The sequence below is a fragment of the Cupressus sempervirens genome, chromosome 7 (genome assembly GCF_028749045.1).
Source record: "Cupressus sempervirens isolate cs-2001-9-10 chromosome 7, ASM2874904v1, whole genome shotgun sequence".
Taxonomy (NCBI): Eukaryota; Viridiplantae; Streptophyta; class Pinopsida; order Cupressales; family Cupressaceae; genus Cupressus; species Cupressus sempervirens.
The window spans coordinates 601,920,639-601,946,305 of NC_143124.1; the positions used below are offsets into that span (position 1 = coordinate 601,920,639).

At 33.0% G+C, this 25,667-nt stretch overlaps 2 pseudogenes; both read left to right on the forward strand.

Annotated features, from left to right (window-relative positions):
- The first annotated feature begins 370 nt into the window (after window positions 1–370).
- LOC149548167 (U-box domain-containing protein 15-like) lies at window positions 371–1,186 on the forward strand (annotated as a pseudogene).
- Window positions 1,187–1,188: 2 nt separating this feature from the next.
- LOC149548168 (uncharacterized) lies at window positions 1,189–1,909 on the forward strand (annotated as a pseudogene).
- The last annotated feature ends 23,758 nt before the right edge of the window (window positions 1,910–25,667 follow it).

The window sequence follows — 25,667 nt, forward strand, 5'->3', positions numbered from 1 at the left end:
GATGGCAAGGTCCACATTTGAAGGAATGCTACTAGAAAGACCCAACCAAAGACCCTTTGTTTTAACTAGAGTTGGATACATAAGTAGTCAAAGACATGTTGCAACATGGAAAAGAGATAATCTTTCAACTTGGGAACACCTACATATGAATATTATTATGACCTTGAATCTAGTATTTGTCTTTAGTTTCATCTCAATTTCACAATACTCTATTGTTTAAATGGTTATGGTTGAACTTCAAATGAATATAAATCACTATTCTCTCAAATGGGAAAAACACATAAGAAGCAAATACTCTAACAAGGTTTGTGATACATGAAACTAAAAAGTATACAAGGAAGCTACTTAAAAAGGCTAGAAATCCATAGAGATGGAGATGCAAGCTGAGTATATCCAAGGAAATGTTTTACGATGTAAGTTGAATGGAATAGGAGGGCTAGTTGCACATTTGTTACCAAATACACTATACATGCTTCTACAAAAGTAGATATGAAAAGATCATTAAGCATCCATTTTATCTTATTGGTGTAGGATAAAAAATACTTTCTCAGTTATTACTTCCTCTAAATCCCTCAAAACATTTTTTATCAAATTTTGTGCACTTCAATGCAAAAATGCCCCTAGAAGAAAACACTTTAATGATACCTACATGCATTCATTTAGGTAATCCTATTAAGAATTGAACCAAAGAATTATAGATGATATTGAAAGATCTCTACCTTGGAATTCTCTTCCCTATATTTCTTCCTTGGAAAAGGCCTAGCAATCTACTAAAGCTTCACTTCAACTCTTTCCTAATAGTAGAAAACTCTATCTAGTCTTCAAGAGTGAGGTAATCACAAGAAGGTTTCAGCAATTAACAAAGGAATTGAATTAAGCTCTAGATACATTTCCCAAAAATTTACTAAAGGTTTTTGATGAAGTTAAAGAATGAGTTGAACTAATGCACATCCAATTAAAGAGATCCTAGGGGAGAAATGATACATAAGATATTGAACTTTTCATGTATATTATGATTTCCCTTTTGCATAAGGATAGTAGAAATGTAGATTTTTTTATTCTATAAAGGCTAGCGGACATACTTTAGCTATCTACCATTCTTGATTTAGCAACAAAGTCAAGAGCACTGAAAAATCTCAAGAAAGAAAGAGATAGTGATATGAGTGAAACTATTGAACATGTAGTGACATGGGTGAAACTACTGAACATGCAGTGAAATTTTTATTTTCAAGTGACATAAAGATTCAAGAGCGTGTAGTGACTACCCTTCTAAATATATCTATTCATAGTAGTAACAAATGATTGATTGTTCAAGGAGGAGCTATTAGTTATGAAATAGAAGTCTTAAAGTATGTTAGCATGGAAGAAAGAGAAAATATTGTTGTAACTCTTTTTAGCCTATCTTCCATGAATAAGAACAACATTATAATTGGAGCCTCTAGAGCAATCCATCATTTGGTTATCTACTACGTGATGAAACACCAAGAGGGAACAAAGATGTTGCTATTGCACTTTCTAATTTGTCAATTTATTAAGGAAACAAACCTAGGGTTGTTCGAACTAGAGTTGTCCTTTCTCTAATGGCATTTTTTATTGACCAAAACATTGGAATGGTGGATGAGGCTCTTTCTATTCTCACAATACTTGTTACTCATCAAGAAAGTAGGATTACTATTACAAGAAAAATGTTGTGTGTATTCTTGTTGATTTGATTCGTTTAGCCTTGGCTTACAAGAATGTTGTTGTTTTTCTTGCCTTGGTTATAAATGACTCCTTACATTTATAGATAAAATTGTAGGTTGGTGTATACAAAGACTTGGTTGAAATTTATTCAAATAGCATTACTAGAGCCTAATGAAAGGCAACCGCTCTTCTAGATCTCATGAGTAAACAATAACATGTTCCATAAGTTTAACTTTGTGTCATTTTGTTCCTGTTATACATCCAATAGATGAATTCATATTGGATGTACAAACCTCATGCTCCATTGTAATTTTGTATCATTTGGTACTACCAAATGAGTGAAGACTATTTTACTATTTAGACTATTTAGACTAAATGTACAAACCCAATACAATTTTACTATTTATACTATTTACCATTATGAGCTTACCTACAAGAATGAAAATTAAAAATCCTAATACCTATCAAAATATCAAGTTCCAATTTCATCAAACTCATCTATAAAGATGGCACAAGGAGCTTTCTCTTTTGTAAATTGAAATGCATCTCGAACAAGTTTTACACCATCTCTGATAAACACCTAAATTGTAAATGTGAAAGCAAGAATTAACATTAACTACTCTTAAAGAAAATGCAGATTGAGGAGTTCTTATGTAACTAAAAATATCATTACTTTTAGTTACAATGAGAATCATTAGTATAAATCATACCTCATTGTGAGAAATAAAACCAAATGCATTCTACTTGACTTCAAGAAACTATGTCATAAAAAGTGAAAACTTAAACTCATTTTGTCATGTTTACTTTAAATTCAAACCTTAAAATTGTCTAGTATATTACATTAGATGTACCTAGGACATTTTCAGTAGAAGATAGAGAATGCTAGCAAACAAAGCTATGTAGAGAAGTGCAACTTGTGGAGTAGAATCACAACCAACAATAATATAGAAACTCAAGAACACATACTCTAAGCCAACAAATAGAAGTATTTTGTTCAAGTATTTGGAACTCATGAAATGTAATGTTGGTTGATTAGGGTCACAAATGTCAAAAGTTTCTAAGTTGTCAGGAAGTTTCTCAAATGGGTCTAGGGGACAAAAAGAGGCATATTGGTTACCAGGGAGGCAAATTATGCCTCTACACCTCTATTTAACCTAGTTGGTTCCATTCAAAAAGGTTTCAAGGTTCTAGAAGACAAAAATGCAAAAAATGCAATGTGGTCAGCAACTTTTAAAAGTTTCCCCACAACATTTTTGTGCAACTTTTTAGTTATGGCATTAAAGGAAGGAAATAAGGTTGGTTTAACTGAATGCATGACTTGGGAGGTCCTATAAGTCCTAGAAGAAGACAAATATATTGGTTGGATTTTGGATACTTGGCTATGGAATCACAGTGTTGATATGAAGAGTTTGGGGGTTTGAATGTAGATGAGAGTTCAAATAAAATTTGAAGAAGGAAGGTTACGGTCAAGTAAAGAACCCTATCAGGCTGAGCATAAGCCTAAGCAAGTCCTAGAAGTAAGTGACCTACCTTGTGATACATCAAGTTCCTAGCTTTAGATAAATCAATTTGTTTGAGATTCACTTGATTTTGAGAATACCTTAATATTCTCTACTTAACAAGGACAACCACGTGAAGGTGAAAGCTCATCTGGTTTATTAATGGTGTCATTTTCTATTTTTTGATTGACCACCTTTATCGCTCTTAACACAATGAATTTATGTGAAATTTCATACTATTTTATAATGGTAAGATTTAATCTTTTACCCTTATCCAAAAGAAATAACATATCATATTCATCGATCGGAGCATCATAGTCATAGCTTGTAGTAATAAAGGGGTCTCTTGCTATATGACCAAAGTTGGTTCCTCCATGATACTACAAATTTAAAAAAAAATTATAGCCACAAATTCCTTTTATGTGCACAGTTAATTGATACCATATAATAATTCTTCATTGTACCACCCTTTTAAAAGAAGCATGCAACACTAAATGTCAGGTTATCCATAGAACTATATGGTGATGCACCCCCAAATACTTGAAACCTATAAAATAAATCACTAATTTATGTTAAAAAAGTGTTCTACCTAATATATTTTAAAGATGTCATATACCTATATATGGAGCATAAATGGAAATGAACAACTTATACAATGATTATCTAAAGAGACATGTTTTCGAATAAAATCAATATGTACATACCAACCAGTCTAGTTTTATGTCCAAATTTTTGGCTTTTTGTTAGAATTGGGAGTAGATCTATCACAATAAAAACCATCACAATTATTTATATGCAATCCAAATATACCACCATATTATTTTTATAACCAAATACAACTTTTATATCTTACAATTAAAGTCTCAAATTAATTGGATTTGATTTGTGTGCTCAACATGAAATTTTTTAGGTGGTTGGCTTCATAAAACCTTTATCTAAAGGTCCCTAACATTATAATTTTACATACATGAAATGTTAAAAGTTGAAATGAATTTGAATAAGCGAAACAAAACTCACAATTGGATTAGGAGCATCTTCCTATTTGCACAGTACTGAAGGGAGACCTATATTTTGTCCAACAACCATAGATGTTGCCCATTTGACATATGATTTTCTAGATTCTCCATAATAGAATTCATCAATTTGATACTCATTTTCAATCTTAAATTAATATAGTAAGCATTTGGACTTAACATGATCAAAGCACTCTTCTTTTCAAGAAATTTTTATCCAAAGATTAGAAGGTAACTTGTATCTTGCAAAGATTTATGATAAATGGGTATTGTTATTGCAAAGTTTTAACCTATGAAAGGTAAACAAATAAAAATATGAGACAAGAATAATATTGTGCAAACCTTATGTTCCATAATTAAAGAGGCTAAAAAATCCCCTTTTAAGTTGATCATGAAAAAACAATTTAGTCATTATTGATTCTATATTATCAAAAAATGTAGCACCTAGCCCTTCAAATTTCTAAATGTAAATGTTGCATTTAATTGTTCTAAGTTATACATGATTTATTATATTTCATATCTATTAGGAGCTTGACATACATCTTAAATACAAGCAAAATAGTCATATTCCAATAAAGACAATCGACCCTAATTACAATGTAAATTTTTACATAGTAGTTAGGTTCTTGTCTCTTTTATTTTACTCAACACTTCATTGTTCATACCTATACCATAGAATAGATTCCCATAATTCTAGACCTATAATGAATGAAATTTATTAATTAATGATGGTATGTTAGTTTGAACTTCACTTAGTTTTGAGAATACTTTAATAATATTATCTACTAAATAAGGTCAACCACGTGAAGGTGGAATCTCATCCGGCCTCACCTCTTTCCCCCTAACATCAATCTAAATTACCCATTAACATCTAATTACATACTTCATTCATTCATTCATCTATTTATGAACTATAACATTCAATCAATACAATCACATAACATTCATTAATATGATATAAAAATCATTAATACATAATACTAATCAAGACTCTATTAACACATAAAAATATTCATTAACATGACATAAAAATCAATACTAATATGCAACATTCATAGATAATTACTTAAAACAACATTCTTTCATTATCCAACAAAGTTTATCAAACAAGGTTTATCAAAGAGCATTTTTTTTAAATCATTTTTTTTTTTTTCTTTTTTCTTAACTTTCTTAAGGAAAAGGCGAGTAGGAGAATCAATATCTTCCTCATTCTCCTCCTCTTGTGGCACATGTAGTGTCAAATTATGATGGCTCCTCATATTTTGAGGAGCATGAGGCTACTGCGCTAAAGGGATCTCTATTGCAATAACATGTAAATGGGTTAAATTGGCATACTCTTTTTCTTTCTTTTACTGTTACAAGTATTTCATTAACCAGTAGAACATAACATGCATTTTTCTAACCTTACAATGCTACATCATGTATAATAATATTTTGATCGTCCACCATCTCAACATGCTAAACACTTCGAATATGCTCCACTCATTCACCATGATGTTCAACATCCTCTAAAATATTCAAAAAAAGGTTACACAGAAAATTACAATTGAAGATGTTAAATTCTATTCATAATTACATAAATAATTTCCAATAGAAATTTAATGCCTCGACCACCATGAAGCACATCATGGCCTTCAACACGTACAGGTTCTATGATAGAATTTGAAGGCTACAGTGAAATCTTATACGAATTGTTATCATAATTTGATATATAAAACATAAGTAGTCAATTTATGTTTGAAATTAACACCAAGAATGAAATTTCTCAAAATTCAATCTGATTTAATTTTCATTAGACCAATTTATTTGTGTCATTTACTTATGTGTATTAAAAAGAGAGCAATTTCAATTCTCTTTGCAACTATCTTAAATTGGTGCAAGCCACCTAGCCCTATCCTTCTTGAAGAGTTTTGGTTTTCTTTTCTTTTTACGTAATAAGGATGTGATGTGTTAACACCATCCATTTTGCATGGTCAAGGTTCTCTGTGGTCACTTTATAAGCCAAGAGAGGCCTTAGTCCACCAGGTTGAGTTTTCTTGGTTTTTGAGTTTTTTGGTGTTCATAATGGAAAACATGTTTGTTTCATCTTAGACATACATTTCCTACCATTCCTAAAGGTTTGGGATTAGTTTGTATCCATTGGGATCAAAAGTACAAAAAGTTATCATATTTGACAAGAAATTACAAATATACAAAAATGCAATTTTGGAAAAGTTGCCAAAAATGTCTTTTTGGCCTCCCAACATTCATAACCATCAAAATTTGGTTTGAACCAATTGGATGAAGGTATTTAAGACTCATTTTGTCCATTTCATAACTGATCATCAAGTTGTACGAAAGAATCAACATTTTACAAAGGGAAAAACCTATTTTCTAAAGTAATTTTTTTTCATATGGATTGGTACAAATAGTTGATGCACATGTGAAGTTGGATTTCTATGTTACCTTTAATTTTCAATTGATTTGGTTTAATTTTATTGAGTTTAGAGGTAGTTATAAAAAAATTCCTGACTACGGGTTTGAAACCCTCATTTCAAGGGTTTAAAGCCTAGAAATGGTGATAACTTACAATTTCACCATTGGAAATTGATGCCCTTCAATAAAATTCAAGTAGTAGGATTAATTTTGAGACTTCAAAGGATTAGGACAAGAAAATCCCATTAGCCATTTCAAACTTGATGCCCTAGGCTAAATATGACTATGTATTTAGCCTTAGAATGCCTTGTTTGAGCAAGTAATCAGCAAGGGAAGATTGTGGGTCAGATTTTCTAGATGGAATAGTTCATTCTTGATCTATAGGAAGTCACAAAACCATTATATCAGTTTTATGCCTAATTTGATCACCTAGGTTAGAATGATGTTTGTAGTTACTTGTACTATTGGAATGAAATTGATTATTGTTGTTTGGGGAAAAGTAAGGATTGTATCTAAACTTTCCAATTCCATCCTAAGATTATTTGAAACCATAATCTCATCCTTGTTTGGAGAGACATAACTAGGAGAGACTTAGTCTACAAGTAGACTAAAGGCCACAAATCTGATATGTAGGTGGTCAACCTTTAGATGAAATGTTGGATGATTGAAACAAGTGTAAAACCCTTCTTTTAAACTAGAATAGGATACCTTAAGTCTTGGGTCAGCATATTTAGACTCATAGTGCCTTGGATGGAAGTAGGAACCAAGAAGTGAATTAGGAATCTTGAAGAAGGAAGATTATAAGTTTGAGTTGATAGTGCATCAACACTTTAATCCACATTTGAACTTTGGGTTGAGAAGAAGCTCTATTGTGTAACTCTGCATCATAAATGCCCAAGAAGGAAAATAACAAGAAAGTTTTTATCTTGAAACACACCCTCTCACAATGGTATTCGATCAAAAACAAATTCTATGTGAAGTAACAAGACAAAATCCCTTTAAACAAACTTGAAAAGACATTTTTATGTCATACATATTGGTTTATAACAGAATTTTTGAAGAGGGTTTATGCTCATTAAAATCTCATAGTAAAATAATTCCTTATCAATCTGATTGTGATCTTGAAAAGACAATAGATAATTATAGTTAAAAATTCCTTACCAATTTGATTAATATAGATGCCACGATGATTTTGGAATCAAATTGTAACACTAGCAATCTTTGACTTGTTTGATTCACTTGGTCATGTCATATAGATATGTTTCATGATTCAACTTTTTTTTCCTTTAAGTCATGTCATATGATATTATATATCTATTATATGTGTTCATCTTTTCTTATAATCAACTATTGATGACACATGTTGGTAGTAGATGGTTATTTCAAATAAAATTGAAGTTGTTAGTTTTGAATATAATTTCATTATTCAATATGAAGAAATTTGAGATGATGTGATGTATCCATAATAAGTCATGTTGGTAGTCAATATTTTTAATGCAAATGGTCTTTGATTTCTTGATTTACTTGATCATGTGATCTATATATATCTCATCATTCAAAAATTTTTCTTCAATTCATATGAAATGTTGTGATATATCCATTGTATTTGTTCCTTTTCCCTTTAATAGTCTCTCTTTTCAAAAATGATGACACATGTTAGTGGTCATTTTTTTCAATCAAGTTGTGATGCAAAAAACCTTTACTTTCTACTTTCTTTGACTTGCTTGCAAAATGGATGCATCTCATCTTTTTCTTCTATTAACATGACATGAAATGATGTCATATATCTATTGTGTTTGTTCTCCCTTTGCTTATAATCAACTCTTGTGAAAGAGTCAATTCATTAAAGAAAATCAATGATGAGAGAAAAGGCAGTAATAGGGGCAAACACACAATTTTTGTTGGTTCATGGAGGATGTCGTAGAGCTTGGTGTTGGTACAAACTTCTCCCTCTCCTTAGAAAGGCAGGCCATGATGCCACTATAATAGATCTTGCCTCTTGTTGAATTTACCCAATGGATGCCCATCAAATTCAAACATGATCTGACATAAATCAACCACTTATTGAGTTGTTCAACTCTCTTCCTCCCCAACAAAAAGTATGATCTCTACACCAATTCTTATTTTTTCATCTCAATAAATGATTTGTTTTACTTCCATCTAGTTTTAATTTGTTGGGTGTAGGTAATATTGATGGGTCATAGTGTTGAAGGCATGACTTTGAGCTCAATAATGGAGAAATTCCCAGAGAATATCAAAGTCATATTTGTGACAACATTTATGCCTCTCAGTGAATTGTTCAACAAAATTAATGTTTTACAAGAAAATTCTTATCTAAATTCAATTTACATAAGCTTGTCCATTCTATTTTCTCCACAACTTAAGTAACAAAAAGGGAAATCATGGAGTTCAACCATTGATATGATAAATGAGTTGCATTAAAACAAGAAAAAAATTGAATCAGGCCTCACTTTTAGGACAAGAAACTCCTACTCTAAGAAGGTATCTCACTTTTCAGATTGGATAGGTGCCAGTGATTTTTATTTTTGTATTCATGAACATATTATCAGTGGATGTTTCATTTACTAGATACTATGGATTGAGCCTCCATTTATTGAATGGATTTACAAAAATAGATACTTTCATTAGAATGAAAGTAAGGAAATATGAGATGGCATTTTGGGGGTAAATTAGGGAAAGAATGTAAGAAAATGATGTAGGGAAAACATAGTTTGATAATTTGGATCATACTAAGGATTATTGGAAAGGAAATGTCCCATATATAGGATAGGCCAAAAGTAAATACAAAGTTTATTTGTGTTTGCATCAACCATCATCCACATCAATAATGAAAATTAAATTATTTATGATTTTTGTATGGAAAGGCAATTATTTATGATCTATAGTTGTTTATTAATGAGGCAAAATTAAGTGCTTTGATTGAAGGACTAAAACTTGAAATAGAGTTAGGCATCAAAAATTTATATTTAGAAGGAGACTCTCATATCATTATTATTGCATTAAGGGTGGGGACTCTTTTTAACTGAAAATTAAATTCTAAATTAGAATTTACTTTACTTTTAGTCAAAAATATAATGGTAATAAATTTTTACACATACTTAGAGAAGGTAATAAGTTAGTTGCCTCCACCAATCATAAGAAAAAGTTATTTGTCTCCTTAGAAAATATTGGGGAAAATGGTACCCATACCCAAGACATACAGATTATTATCATGTCCAATTGAGATGTTTAGTCTAGGATTCATGGTGAAGGGTATTTATGAAAATGTTGGGATGTGAACTAGGAACATGTTGTCATGTGAATGTTGATATGCTCTTGATACTATGAAGATTTGGGCATTAGAGTATATGGAGCAAAGTGGCTATGAGGGTTGAGTGACCATAGAAGGTCTTTTGAATGCATGAAGTAGGAGTAATTTAGGGAACCCTAATAGTGTTCTTATTATGGGAAGTTGGTACAAGTATTATAAGATAGCCTATTTGATCTGAGAAGTTGTCAGTTGACAGGACTTTGGATTATACCACTCAACTTTTCACCATTAGAGACAATATTCCAAAAAAAATTATGTTTAATAATTATTAAAAACTAATCCACTTCAATCCTAAACAAACCACTTAACTATTTATGATGGAGTGTAATTTATATAAAGAAACTTTAGTTGTTTACTACTAGAGAAAATAGGGAAGGTCATTTGTTCAAACTCTCAACAAATACTATGTTTACCTTGTACATTTGTTCCATATCATAATATAGTTATTAAGTAAAATTTCTTAATAATTTGCATTAAGAAAAAAGTATTGTGCAAAGATCTTAGAATGTAGCTACTATTGCTAATAGTTATAAAAATTTTAATAATATGTTCCTGTAAATTGGCTCCCTTTATGATGAAAGAATTCTAATGAAAAAATTGGAATAAAATCCTAAAATAGTTGTCGCCACTTGTAATATTTGCTCCTTCCATTATAACATTTGAACATGAGCTTGTAACTATCTTTGAATATGACCTTAAGAAAAGGGGGCATGACATATATGAAATAATATTTTCCATGGAAAGAGATAATTACATTCCATAATAAGCTTCCAATTTTGGAAATTAATTTTGTATATGTTCAAGCCACATGGCAAGATTCACAACTTTCTGAACCCTAGAAATTGTTCAGTGAAGCTATCTTGAAAATTATGGGATATTTGATGTGCATGGGGAGTTGGTGTTGTAGGGAGGGACATGGTGTATGAAATCATCAGGATGACATGTAGAAATTCTAGAAAGCTTTTGGTAAAAAGGATTTGGAGCTTACTAGAGATACAAAGATTGGAAGGAGTTGAAGCCTTCAAAAATTGTAACTTTGGTATCAAACTTATCCATGGTAGATGACATCTAAAACTTTGGTGACTCATGGGGGGCCTTTGTCTGCAAAAGGTGAACCCAAACTTATGGTTCCACAAACCACCAAACTTTGTGTATAAATACAAAGAGAAATGGTATATGATTTTCATTAGATGCCAGAAGGATGGCTTGATCTTCTAACCTTTATAGTATATTGATTTTCTACAGAGTGTGTGATTTTCCTCTTTATGACCTCCTAATATATTATATGTAAAATTATTTTAATCAATATATTCTCATTATTATTTGGTTAGATTTGATCAAGGTGTGAGTTGTCATCATTGGCATTTCCATTAGGGATCAGAAAATATCTTTACCATCGAGTATCACATTTTGAGTTCAAGATTGAATATATAATTTGTCTCTTATTTTACCCTTCTCAGCTAAGTCTCTATAGTGATCTTTTTTATTGGATAAGGAAGAAAAGGAAAAGGAAAAATATATAGGGTTGTATGCTTACATTCTATTTTGGCATTGGTAAATTCTGCAACTTATAACCTCCTTTTCTATTCACTTGCTTTCTACCATTACTAAAAACAATAATCAACCACAACATTGGGCATGGGGTTGATTAAATACCAAAGAAATTGATGATGCACTTGTAGCTTGATCCCTCCTCCTACCTGTTGACTTATTGTTCTGCCCTCCTCCTACTTTTTGAGTTGTCATTTTGCATGATGCTTAACGGCAGGAATCCTTTTGAGTTTCTCTTTTGAAAAGTTAATCTAGGAACAACTCCAAGGTTTTGGGTGATCTTGTGACCTACCAGAATCCACTTAGTTGAAGATAAATGTGAATGTTCATTAGGAGGACTTTGCTGGTTCTAAAACAATTTGGATAAGATATCGAATCTTCTTGCTATCTCAAAAGAATAACCACACAAAAAGAAATATTATTTGTATTTTTCTTTTTTATGATGAATGTAATCTAACAATGCAACTATATGAATTCCTAATTCAACTAAGGCATCAGCAAAGAAAATAATAAAGATAGGATAATAAGAAATTCAAGAAAATAACATGAAACTAAATCCTAATGGACATAAACTACAGAAACAACATGTCTATGAATTAAGCTTTCAAAAAGATCAGTAGGTAACCAATGAAAATATAAATAGCACTTCCTTAATTCCACCAATGCAATCATCGATGGGAATTTAGTAACCATAAGATTTTTTTCTTTTCATCAAATCTCAAGGCCATAAAAAGTGCACTCATGTGACATGAAAAGCTATGCAAGAACAATATGATGATCTCTTCTCGAACTAAGTACATTAGCAAAATTTGTAGACCCATAAAAAACACCAAAATTAAAATATTGCACAACCAAAACAATGCAATAAAACCATTGGCTCAATTACATTCCATGAACATATATTCATAAAATATAACACACTTAGGCAAGAATCACTATACTCTAAATGCGAGCACCAATAGCATATATTACTGCATCAAAATAATGGTAGCCTAGAATACATATTACATTCCTAAATTTATAAGAAATCTTCTCCTCAATTTTTTTTGAGAGTGAGAGATATCTTTATGCAAACATATGCTTCTAAACTAATAAAGAAAATCCAATTATGTACAAACTGACTATCTAACTGGTGCTTATTAGGACTCCATCCATATTTATATTATTAATCAAATGCATGAGCCTTTACATGTCTTAAAACAAAGAAAATGTGAGAAAATAAGAAAGAGAGAGCCATCAATCAATGTAGAAGTGTTTGGAAGTGCCAAAAAAGAAGCTCCATCTTCACTAGGCATCTATCAGAGTTAAATCATTGTCAAAATGCATTTTTGATGCATGGAAAGCTCTAAATTTAGAACTGGCAATTAACTATTAGTACACCTTTGACTTCTTCAAAATATTCTATAACACCGCTAAAAAAGTGCACCTATGCACTTGGCGCACCAGTGCACCTTTGAGGCAGGTTCAAAAAATACAAAATTTCACCAAGTGTTAAAATTGAAATTTTGGCTTCTGGGTTTTGTTCCCCTTTATAACTAGAGCTATTTCTAGGTATTTTCCCTTGAATTTCTCAATGATATCAGTGACTTGAACCACATCTAGCAAATCTAAGGCTTCATATTTGGCTTTTACTTGCTGCCTATAGTTTCCCACCTTGGTATGATTCTCTACAAAAACTCTGATTTTTACATCTAATTCTAATAATGCCTCTTTTATTCTAAATGCTTGTCTAATGTCATCATCATTAGTAGATTCCTCAAAAAAATTCCTAAATTTCTCAATTACTACCTCTACTAGTATTAACTTCTCCCTGGAGTCATCCTCAAAAATCTCTAAACACGCATCGCTATAATGCCTCTCTTCCTCCAAAATTTTATTTTGGGTTTGATCCTTGAGCTTGAAAATCTCCATGTGTAATGTCTCTATCACTTTATTGCCATCCTCAATTTTCTATATCTAATCATCAATTTTATCTAACTCCTCGATTGTATACACTTCCATCAACATTTGATACCTTTGTCATTTGATAGACTGTAATGCTTGCAAGTCTTTTCCCTAGGTATGTACTTCATCCATCAAACCAAAAGCTTGATTCAAAATGGCTACTAGCCTATCTGCACTATCTTTCATAATGTGTAATAGCTTCAGATTTCCTTGAATAATCTATACACTCTTTTCCTCAAAAATTTCTCACTAGAGAAAACAAGCTTTCAAAAATGGATCCAATTGGCTTGTACCCCTATCTCTTCTCTCTAGTGTTGCATTCAAGGTTTCTTCAGGGTTTCTAGGATCTAAGGGTGTAACAACTTTTCTTATATCCCTTTAGGATTTCATTTTGTCTTTGAAGTGTTATCAATTCTACCTCCTATTCTAAGCTTCAAAATACTTCTTTAATTCCTATTGTGACCATTAGCTTAGTAGTATCTAAGGTAGGTTTCCTAAGCATGGCCTCCCTAATTTGATAATCCCTTGGAGTCAATTATTCGACATCTATATGTAGATGAGGGATAGCCATGTGTGCAAACAAGTCCTAGTTTTGATCACTCATGATGAAGGCTAATGCCTGTGTATCCTTTGGCGGTGACTCGGGTTTCCTTAGAACTTCAATTAATTCCATCCTATCCTCTTCCTTAGTGATGAATTGATGCTTCTTGTTTCTTATCACTTCTTTCCTTAGCCACCTTGGGATATCCTCCATTGGAGATTTTCCTTTTGAAAATGAAGGAGTCTACTTAGCTATGCTCTTTCCCTTATCTCCCCTTTCTAGAGTCCTCTCCTTTTGTACAAGATCTTCACTAGAAGTCTCTATGTCTATCGAGTCCATAGTCCTTACCTCTATGTCTTAGGAAGCTTTTTGAGGTTGTTCACATTTTTACCTTCCTCTAACACTTCCATAGTGGATAGTTGTTGTGGCTCTTCCTCTTTTTCAGCTAGAATATTTCCTTCTTTGGTGTTTGGAGGAAGAGGGGTAGTTGATTCCCTATCTACAAAAAATGTGACTTGCACTGGGGAAAATGGAGTTACCTCAAGTTCTTGTGGTTTAGGTGGTAACTAACTCCAATCCTCCTATTGAGGTTGATTGGTTGGAGTGTTTCTTATCTTGCCTCCCACCAATTTAGTACCCACCAACATAAAATCAAAATATGACATTTTAGAGACATTAGTCCACTCAACATCTTGCTCATCTATCCATTACTACATTTAATCCTCACAAATTGTAGTTTGAATAGACTACTTAGGAACGGGTGGTGGTGTGATTATGGAGCTCCTTCTTCATTCTAATTATATGGGTCTTGAGAGGTGAGTCCTCTGATTCAAAGGTATGTTATCCTCTTCATCCTCATCATCCTCTTCTTCCTCTCCTTCTTCTAGGATAACTTATGGGACTAATGGGAAGGGAATAACTATCTTGATAACCTTTTGTCTCCTCTTGACTGGAGTATTAATCTTCCTTATCTTAAAAGTAGAAGGGGATTCTTGTACTTCTTGTGTGGGTGGAGACACCTCTTGCACTTCAGTTTGAGCTTCTCCTTGGCCTTGTTCAGCTAGAAACACTTGAGGATTTCCTTGGGCTTGCATGGCTTCCACATTCTTAGACCCTTTTACATTTTCTTCTACTATCTGTGGAGCTACTTGAGTGGATTCCTCTTCTGGCTCAGCTTGTTGAGGAGAAGTCCTCTTCCTCTTTCCTTTACCCTTTCATTTACCTTTTTGAACCTTATAATATCCAACTTGTCTGTCAAGTTGGTGCACTATCTCTGGCCTCACATGGGACTAAGTTGTGAAGGTAAGTACTATGACCTTAGCTTCTTAGCCTCTCACCAGGTAGGCTTGAGCATGAAAGACTATCACTTGAGGAATTGGATTAAGTTTGAAAGGTCTCTTGATCCAATCCTTTGTCAATTTGATGGCATGCCTTACTCTATGATTGATGTTTGAGTTTTCTTCCTTATCAACCTCAACATTCATGATAGGTCAATCCCCAATCTTGTCTCTATTAAACAGTGGATCAAGGATATCTTCAGTATCTTGTTGCACAATTTTCAATGGAACCTTTATCTTTAAAGCTCTCTCTACCAGATAAAGAGTCATCCTACAGTAATCCCTTATCTAGACATCATAGTCATCTACTGTGTTCATATAGCCTCATGTCATATCGACTTTGCCTACTTTCCACCCTAGAGGAGTCTTCTCAATTAGTTATGAAGACTAGATGATCTTGAAAGCTTCATCTACATGTTCTCAATACCATCTTTCTGCTTGGTGATAGGTCAATCTGATGAATTGATCCACCCTCAAAAGATGGAATACCTTTTCTATGTTGTTATGTCAGAGATCCAAGATGATCTCTCTAGTTATGCTTTTTATGACCCTTTCCTCTGGAACATAATTTTCTAAAAGTATCATAATAAGCTTTGGACATTGCATTGATACTAGGTGTGATGCTACACTAAAAAGCCCTGATCAAATCAAAGCAGATATCACTAGAGATCTTTTTGTGGGTTTGTTGCACAATGTTAGAAATGTGCCCAAATCTATGTGACCTAGTTCAGTGTCCCAGATTTTTGAATGATCATCTTGGAAATGTGACTTTGTTAGAACACTCTAAAACTTGAATACTACTAGCTTTGGAACCATCTTTGTTGCAAGGGAGGATGATGAAGAAGCCATTTAATTTGCACAAAACAACATCCATTAGTTCAGAGTTGGAGAAAAAATCAATCACTTCAAACCCTAATAACAATGTGAACAAAAACCTAACTACCTGGAAACATCCAAAAACTTAATTTTACCCTTATAATACAAACAAAATGCACACTTGGTGCACCACTGAGGTGCACCTGGTGTGCATTTACCTTTTAGAGCTCTTGAACACATGGGGTTGCATCAAGTGCACCTCATTGGGGTGCACTAATGTGCATCATATGATCTCTTTTCCAAAAAGGTTTAAGTATTTTAAGTTTCACTACAACACACCTTAATCCTACATTTTTTTTAATTTTTTAAGTTTTTAGTTAAGGTTTTGAATGTTTTGTGCATAGGACAAGGTGTATAGCTATGCACCTAACTAGGTGGATAGTTGTACACCTTAACTTAGTGTTTTGAATGCTTTGTGTGTGTAGAAGTGAAGGAAGTGGGGAGTTATGCACCTCAGGAGGTGTGGTGTTGTAGAGCACAGAGCTAGAGGAGAGGAAATGAGATGGAAGGAAGGGGAGGTCCCTAGGCTTTATAGACCTGGGCCCCTAAATAGTTATTTGGGGGTGTGCAGTTGCACTGGTGCACTAATGCATACTTACCTTTTGTAAGTGCTTTCTCCATGTTTTGGTACACTAGCACTCCTAGGAAGGTGCATTGGTGTGCCTAATTTCTTTGCAAATGACTCGTCTCCTCAAAAATTTGACTTTTAAAGAATAGGTTCTCCAGTCAGGACCCTATCTTGACCAAAAACACTAGATAAAACCCTAAAAGGATCCGGACCCTAGACTAGTGTTCCAAATGTTAGTTTCTAGTGACTAATTAGGAAAGTATTGTACATACTTCATAAATTCTTTGGGGTTCATGGAATCACCCTAAAAAAAAAATTGGGCCATGGATGACATTGTGGCTGACATATGCCTGACATGTTGTAACCCTAAAGAAGCATAAAATATTTGTATAAAAGGGCTTAGGTTAGGGATTGTTTCATTGTGGTGATGCAAAAATTGGCTCTTGTGGCAGTATTGAGCTATAAGGGATTATAGATTGTAATCAGGTTGTAATCATCGGATCATAATAATATTGAACTTGTTGTTTGGTGGATGTAGCCCAGGGATTGGGTAAACCACATTAAATCTTAGTGCCTTGTGTTCTTTTCTGTGTGATCTATTATTTTTTGTTATTGGTTATATTTGCATGTAATTATTATTTCTATCTGTGGTTTAACCCTAACAAGTGGTATCAAAGTGAGGCTATTTTTTTAGTTATCCTTTGCAAGAAAGCCTCATGGTTGAGTGGGAGTGATGGCAAATGAGGGTAACCTGAGGGTTGACAGGTTTAATGGGCAGAACTTCCAATTATGGAAGATGCAAATGGAAGACTACCTTTATTAGAAGGATTTATGGAAGCCATTAGAAGGCAAAGCCAAGAATCAAGGATCTATGTCAAATGATGAATAGGGTCTTTTGGATAGAAAGGCACTTGGAAGCATTCAATTATGCCTAGCACCATCAGTGGCATTTAATATTACAAAAGAGAAGAAAACAAAAGAGTTGATGAAAACCCTAGCAACATTATATGAAAAGCCCTCTACTTCAAACAAGGTATTTCTCATGAAGTGTTTATTTAATATGAAAATGGAAGAAGGTGGATCTATTGTTGATCATTTAAATGAGTTTAATACTATTACTAGTTAGTTATCTTCTATGGGTATCAATTTTGAAGAAGAAATTAGGGCTCTCTTGATTTTGTGTTCTTTTCTTGAAAGCTAGAATTTCTTGGTAATGGTTGTGAGTAATTTTGTTCCTAGATCTAGTACCCTAAAATATGATGATGTGATTAGTGTTATTTTGAATGAGGAAACTTGTAGGAAATCCTCAAGTGGATCTACCTTAGGAAGTTCTTTGAATGCGCAAAGCAGGGGTAGAATGACTAAGAGAGGAAGTAATTTTGGAAATCGTGGGAAATCAAGAGGAAAGTCAAAGGGGAGGAGGTCTCAATCAAGAGGACCAAATGATTGCTGGTACTATGGGAAACTAGGTCATAAAAAGAAAGATTGTTGGAATTGAAAGAAAAATGAAGGAGATAAACCAGATGGAGACAAGGAGGAAAATGTGGTAAGTAACAAATCCAAAGAGGATTCTTTGCTTCTATCTTTAGAAAGTGTTGATGATTCATGGGTTTTAGATTTTGGTGCTTCATTTCATGCTACACCTCATAGAGGTTATTTCGTTGATTATGTTCAAGGGGATTTTGAGTTTATTTATTTGGGGGATAATGAATCCTATCAGATTATTGGAAGGGAAAAATTAAGATTAAGTTGTAGAATAGGAATCATTGGCTACTACATGAGGTAAGACATGTTCCAAGGCTAAGCAAGAATTTAATTCTAGTAGGGAAACTCATTGATGAGGGTTGTGTAGTTACTTTTAATGATAAAAATTTGATGGTTTTAAAAGGTTTCCTTTTAGTAGAAAAAGGTGCGAAAGTGGGCACCTCATATCTTTGTACAGGTCATATTGTTCCTTCTACTTGAATTGTTTCAAAGAAAAATCAATGTTCAAGAATAATTGATGTAGTTGAGTAGGGAGAATAAATAGCTATTATAGATTTTGATACAGTGTTGTGGCACAACAAACTTAGGCACGAGTGAGAAAGATATGAAAGTACTTCATTCAAAGAAAGTTTTACTAGGTCTAAAAGGAGAAATTAGAGCTTGTGCATACAGATGTATGGGGACCAGCTCAGGTATCTTCCCTTGGTGGCTCTCATTATTAGGTTACATTTATTGATGATGCAACTAGAAAAGTATGGGTTTATTTCCTTAGATAGAGATCTGATGTATTTCAAACTTTTAAGAAATGGAAATTCTTGGTTAAAAATTAGACTGGTAAGAAATTAAAATGTCTCAAATCTAATACTGGTGATGAGTATTGTAGTCATGAATTTGAAGATTATCGCTCCATGGTGGTTTGATCCATTGGGAGCCCCATATGGTAGCGGTATAGCTATAGGATCAATCTCCAAGTGGGAGATTGTTGTTTAGTGTGGAGCCTAATCAGTCCCCAAGTGGGAGATTGTTAGTTTGTGGTGACTGATCAAAAAATTATTGTACATACTTCATAAATTCTTTGGCCAACATGTTGTAACCCTAAAGCAGTATAAAAATACTTGTAACCCTAACATGGTATAAAAATACTTGTACATATGGCCGACATGTTGTAAACATAAAATGACATAAAAGTATTGCACATATGGGCGGCATGTTGTAACCCTAAAGCAGCATAAAAATACTTGTATAAAAGGGCTTAGGGTTAGGGATTATTTCATTTTGGTGATGTGAAAATTGGTTCTTGTGGTGGTATTGAGCTATAAGGGATTATGGATTGTAATCAAGTTGTAATCACTGGATCGTAATAATATCGGACTTGCTATTTGGTGGACATAGCATAGGGATTGGGTGAACTATGTTAAATCTTGGTGCCTTGTGTTCATTTTTGTGTGATCTATTAGTTTCTATTATTGGTTATATTTGCATGTAATTGTTATTTCTATCTATGGTTTAATCCTAAAACCAAAAAGCCAAAAAAAATAAAGTAGGGGGTCCCCATTTCTAGTTGAAATGGGGCAAGTGTTGTGAAACCATAACAAATAGCCTTGAAAAAAAAAAAGAAATGAAAAAGGCATTTCTTCATCAACAAACATTTTTCTGATAAGTGTCAAACACCAATTGAATCTTGAACATTCCAAGCATATTTTGAATCACTTTAAAGTCAAAACCTCAAAATATTGAATCTCCAAATTTAGTGTGTGTTTTAGTGTATCCATTTCCTTCAACATCTTAGAATGTAGTTGATCAAAAATTTGCAACAACTTGGAAACAATTTCCCACCCCATCCAATCCATTCATCGGGAACCTTCACGAAAACTATTTATCAATCCTTTATCTGACCAAATGAGAGAATCATTTCTGAGGGCTCTTATCATTCATTTGGAGTCTTGGGAAATCTTTTTGAATACTTGCTTCACATAGCTCATAGTGTCACCATTTGATTCTTCAATGAAGCAATGGTTTTGGTACTGGATAGCTTATTTAGAGTGCATATCCCTATAATTAGATTACCTTTTTCAGACATTATAGAATCCTTCATTCTTAACACCTCTCTTTCTTTTTTATTTTCTTTCTATATCCTAAAAATGCTTGAACTTTATGGCCAAGACATTAGTGTCATTTCCTAGATTCGATATTTTGTAAACACCCCTTGTGTTCCTCTTTTAAGAACTTTTAGAAACTCTCATGCCAAACAAAAAACTTAGCAATTCCTTTGAGAAGATCCTTCTATTTGAACAAGTAGATTTTAAACTATCCCTTGTTGTCTTCAACCTTGGTTTGAAAACACCTAACATAATCAATCTTTAAATTTGAAGAGTTTGAAAACTTGTTGATCTACAATTTTGAATTCAAGACTGAAAGTCCCCTATTACTACAGGTAACATCCATTTCTTAGTTGGTATAAGAAACAAAAATCATAAAAATGTTTTGACAAAGAAATACCTCTTCCCAAAAATTAGAACCAAAAGAATGGTTAGTAAGATATGTCAAGATAAAATCTTGAGTGCACCTCCCCCTTGGACTAACATAACTTTGAAAATAAACACATGACTAAAAGAAAATATATAATCGAAAAGAAACACACTTACAAAAATAAACACACTTGCAAAAATAAACACATTTTTTTTTTTTGAATTTTATCTCTTAAGCTTCAAAATAATGCTTCAAAAATTTCCCATTGACTAGCAATGAAACTAATTCCCCTTGTAAGGAACTCAACCTAAAGTTGTTTTCATCTAGAATTCCTGCGATCTGATAAGGACCAATCCACAAGTGTTGGAACTTAGTGTGGTTGCTTGGTTTTTCTTTTGCCTTGTCCCAATGTAGAACAAGGTTGGATATTCTAAAAGACTTTATCATGGCCCTCTTTTCAAACCACCTCTTAATGACAACTTGATGTTTCGCCATATGCTCCAAAGTAGCTATTCATTTTTCATCCATCTCTAAAATATTCATCAATCTGATTTATACTATGTTAACAACTTCAGCATACTCACTCATGAATTTCAAAATAGGAATCATGAGGTTAAGTGGAAATGTTAGCTCTTTTCCATAGACAAGTAGATATGGAGATATCCCCAAATCATTTTTTACCCTTACTTGGTCTGTCCATAGAGCATATTTGAGTTGTGTATGCCAATCTTTAGGATTCTCCTTCAATAAACATTTTATTACTATGATCAAGTTCTTGTTTGTAGATTTAGCTAAACCATTTCCTTATGGGTAATAATTTGAGAAGAACTTGATAATAACCTAATTTTATAGTGCCCATTGAGTTAGGAATACTAATGCAAAAGTTGATCCATTATTACACACTAAGGAGAATGACATCCCAAATCTAGTAACAATATGTTCTTCCAAGAAATTTTTAACCACCTTAGCTGTGCAATTTTTGAATGTCTCTACTTTTGTCCAGAAAGTATAGTAATCAATAGCTATGAGAATAAAAGTGTGCCCCATTGATGATGGTAGATTCACTAGACCAATAAAATCTAGCCCCCACTTTGCAAAGGGGCATATCTCAAACACTAGTTGTAATGGCATTGCAGGATGTCTTTCTCCATTTGCACTAGTCTGACAAATGTGACAAGTACACACATGTGCAAAAGTATCTTTGAATATTGTGGGCTAGAATTAATTCAATCTTAAAATCATATGAGTAGTTGCTTCTATTAAACCATGCCCTGTACCATACTTATCATGAAATTGTTCCAAAACTTCCTTTACTTCCTCGCATCCCAAGCATTTTAGGTAGATTCCTTCATAGTTCCTTTTATATAACTTTCTATCATGCAGCATGTAGGATTCACACTTCACTTTGAGTCCCCTACACTATGAACTATTCATCCAACTGGGATATTGATTTTGTAAAAGATAGTAAACAATATCCTAGTACCAAACATCTGTTATTACACCCTGATCAATATCAACTTGAGATACTACAATCCTTTTATGTTCTTCCACATCCATTTTACCATCAAACAAGAATTTCTTTTCATCTTCTATCTAGTTATCTTCTATCATTTTTTATAATCCTTGGCCTCTTACTAACTTCATGGGTTGAATCTCTAGATCAAATTCTTGAAGGATTGCCATCCATTTTCCTCATCTTTCACAAAGTTCATTTTGAATAAACAATGTATTAACTATTGGATCAAGCATAGTTGTGTATACATTACTCCTTAATATATAATGATGGAAGTTATTTACCACTTTGATTAAAGTAAAAGAATACTTTTTGAGGTTTGAATATTTTAATTTAGCATTTTTTAGAGGGCAACTCATAAAGGCAATGGGCCTTTCATCTTCTTTTTCCTTCTTCTGTGTAAGAATCCTAGCACATGAGTGCTCTGAAGCAAAAAAATATATTTTGAAAGGTAGTCTATAGTCTATACTTACCAATTTGAGGCTATGGAAATGGCCACTTTGATATACTCAAATGATTCCTTGACCTCTAGAACCCATTCTATTTTAGCTCCCTTTTTTATTAAATCATTAAGGGAACGAACTATCTCTACAAACTTGCTTATGAATTTTTGCACAAAATTTATCTACCCAAAGAAAGACTTCAATTCTTTTTTACTATGAGGAGGAAATAACTATAGAATGGCTTCAACTCTATTAGGATCAATGGAGATTCTGGCTTCAAAGATGATATGACCTAGGAGCTTCCCTTTAGTAACCCCAAACAAACATTTCTTAGGATTGATTGATATGCCATATTTATGACATCTATTGAATACCTATCTTAAATCAGTAATATGCATGCTTTGATCCTTTGAAAAGATAGTTAAGTCATCCATGTAGATGACTATACACTTGTTTATGATTCCCTTAAAAGCTTCATCCATGCCTCTTTGAAATGTAGTCCCTATAGTAATCAACCCAAAAGGAATTCTTTTGTAACCAAAAGTCCGCCATTTAGTCGAGAAGGTCATCTTTAGCCTATCTTCTTCATCAACCATTACTTGATTATATCTCAAATATCCATCCAAGAAATACATCATCTTTTAACTATTGACAATATTAGAACTTAATTTAGTGAGGGCAAATGGTAGTTGTCCTTTTGAGATGAAAGGTACAAATTATCAAAATTTACACAAACATGAATTTCTCTAGTCTTTTTCCATATAGGAACCAAGTTATCAACCCACATAGAGTGGTGAATGGGGAATATGATCTTCGCATCAAGCAACTTATTAACTTCCTTCATTATGAGTGGTTCATTGATAGGATTAACAAGAATTTGTCTTTGCTGGAAAGGTTTTGCATCAAGTCTCAATAGAATGTCATGTGTAATAATCTTAGGATCATATGTTTTTAGCTCTTTATAACTCCAAGCAGTGACATCCTTATACTTTGTAATTAATTTGAGCATAACTTCTCTTTCTTGTGCATTGCATTCCTTTTCGATCCTTACCATTCTAGCATCTTCACTATTACCCAAATTGTATAGATCACATTCCTCAATCCCTTTCTCTTTGAGCATTCTTATATTAAGTGTTGATTCATCATGATCAAAAATGCATTCCAACTCAATCATTCCTTTATGAATAGTGTTGGTTTTCAAATTTATGATCCCATCTTCATCTTCAAGATCATCATCTTTAGGTTTGTTGTCTGGAGTGTCATCAATCTCCTGCACTTTAAAGTGGTCATTGCACATGATAAATTCAAGTATATGTTGATCATCCTAAAAGACTTGGAAATTTATAATATTGTTTGGGATAGATGGAGTAGCAACCAATTCAACTGAAAATCTATTCAATTCCATTCTCTCGACAGGTTGTAATGCACTAGCTAAAATAGAGAGGGCATCTGCTACCATTTTTTTCTCCCTCGAAAAAGACTTTATGTTTAAAGCTTCAAAATCATCCATTAGATCCCATACTCTTTTCCTATAAGCAAGCAACCTCTTATCATTACAAGAATATACCAACTTCACTTGTCTTATAACCAACTAAGAATCTCCCTTGACTATGAGAGTTGTGATTCCTTTCTCCAATGTGAAAAGAAGTCCTTGAATCAATGCTTCATACTCTAAAACATTATTAGTACGTCTAAATTGTAATAGATATGTTGCATAGAAAGAATTATCCTTTGGGTTGATCAACTCAATACCTATGTTGGCTCCTAGTTTGCATTTGGAACTATCAAAGGGAAGTGTCTAGATCAAATCTTCTTTGGTTTTTCTAACCTTATTCTTATTCATACTTAGCTTTTCTTTCACTTGGGCCTAAAAGGATTTTTTTTGGGAATCTATTGTAGTCTTTCACGGGATGGACTTGATGATTTTCCATTGTTACTCCTTGATATGGGAAGTGTATTTTTTTCTTGTTTATCCTAGATTTTCCCTATCAATTTTGTAATTTCATCCACTTCGAGTTTAGGATGGATGACTACTAAAGTCCATCCTTGACCTTTCATGTACCATCTTCTTCTTCTTTGAACTTTGATCATTCGGAGTGGAGGAGAAGAAAAACCACCACCATCTAAGGAGATAACACTATACAATACATTTAGATCTTCAATTTCCTCTTTAACCTTTTTCACAGAGTCAAATATGTTTATAGGAATTTGATTTTCTGTGGGTCTATCTTTTGGAACATTACCCCTCTTTACTTCCATCATTTGAGCCAACACCATAGTGACTGTCTTTTGGCAAGATGAACATCCAAATTCTAAATGAGTAACTCTATGCAATCGGAAAAATCTTGGAAGAAGAAGGATATTAGGGTTAGTTTCTTCTCCTAAACATTGTAAGTTAGCCATCATGTTGTATATGAATTGCATTATGATCTCATCCTTTGGGATTGAAATCCTAGATTTTACATCTTGGTCATTTGATATTTTGGTTGGAGTCATATCAAAAGTCATTGCCTTATAAGAGCCAAAATTTATTTGTAAGAATGCCACCTCATTCAGAGCATTGTATTCTATAATCATTTTTTTTAACTTTGGCTCTGCATCTATCTTGATTTGATTGTTCAACCCTTTCCATGGTACCCATAACAGAGTAAAATATATAGAAAACCATCCTCTTAGGCATTTGGTCCATTCTCTACTTAGTAGTAGTTTGTATATTTCTAGGATATCAACCACATGTGCATGAATGATGTATTGAATTTGGGGATCTACCATCAACTGTATATGAACATCTTTCAATACACCAATGACTTTCAACTCTATTTTATCCAATTGTACCACCATTTGGTTAGAGGGCTAAGGAGTGACTCCTAACCTTTGTGCTATTGATAGTAGCATAACATTACAAGAGGCCCCTAAATCAATTAGGCAATTATGAATATTCATCCCATATATCCTAATGCTAAGAAGAAATGGTGGCACCTCAACATTGTCTTTAGACA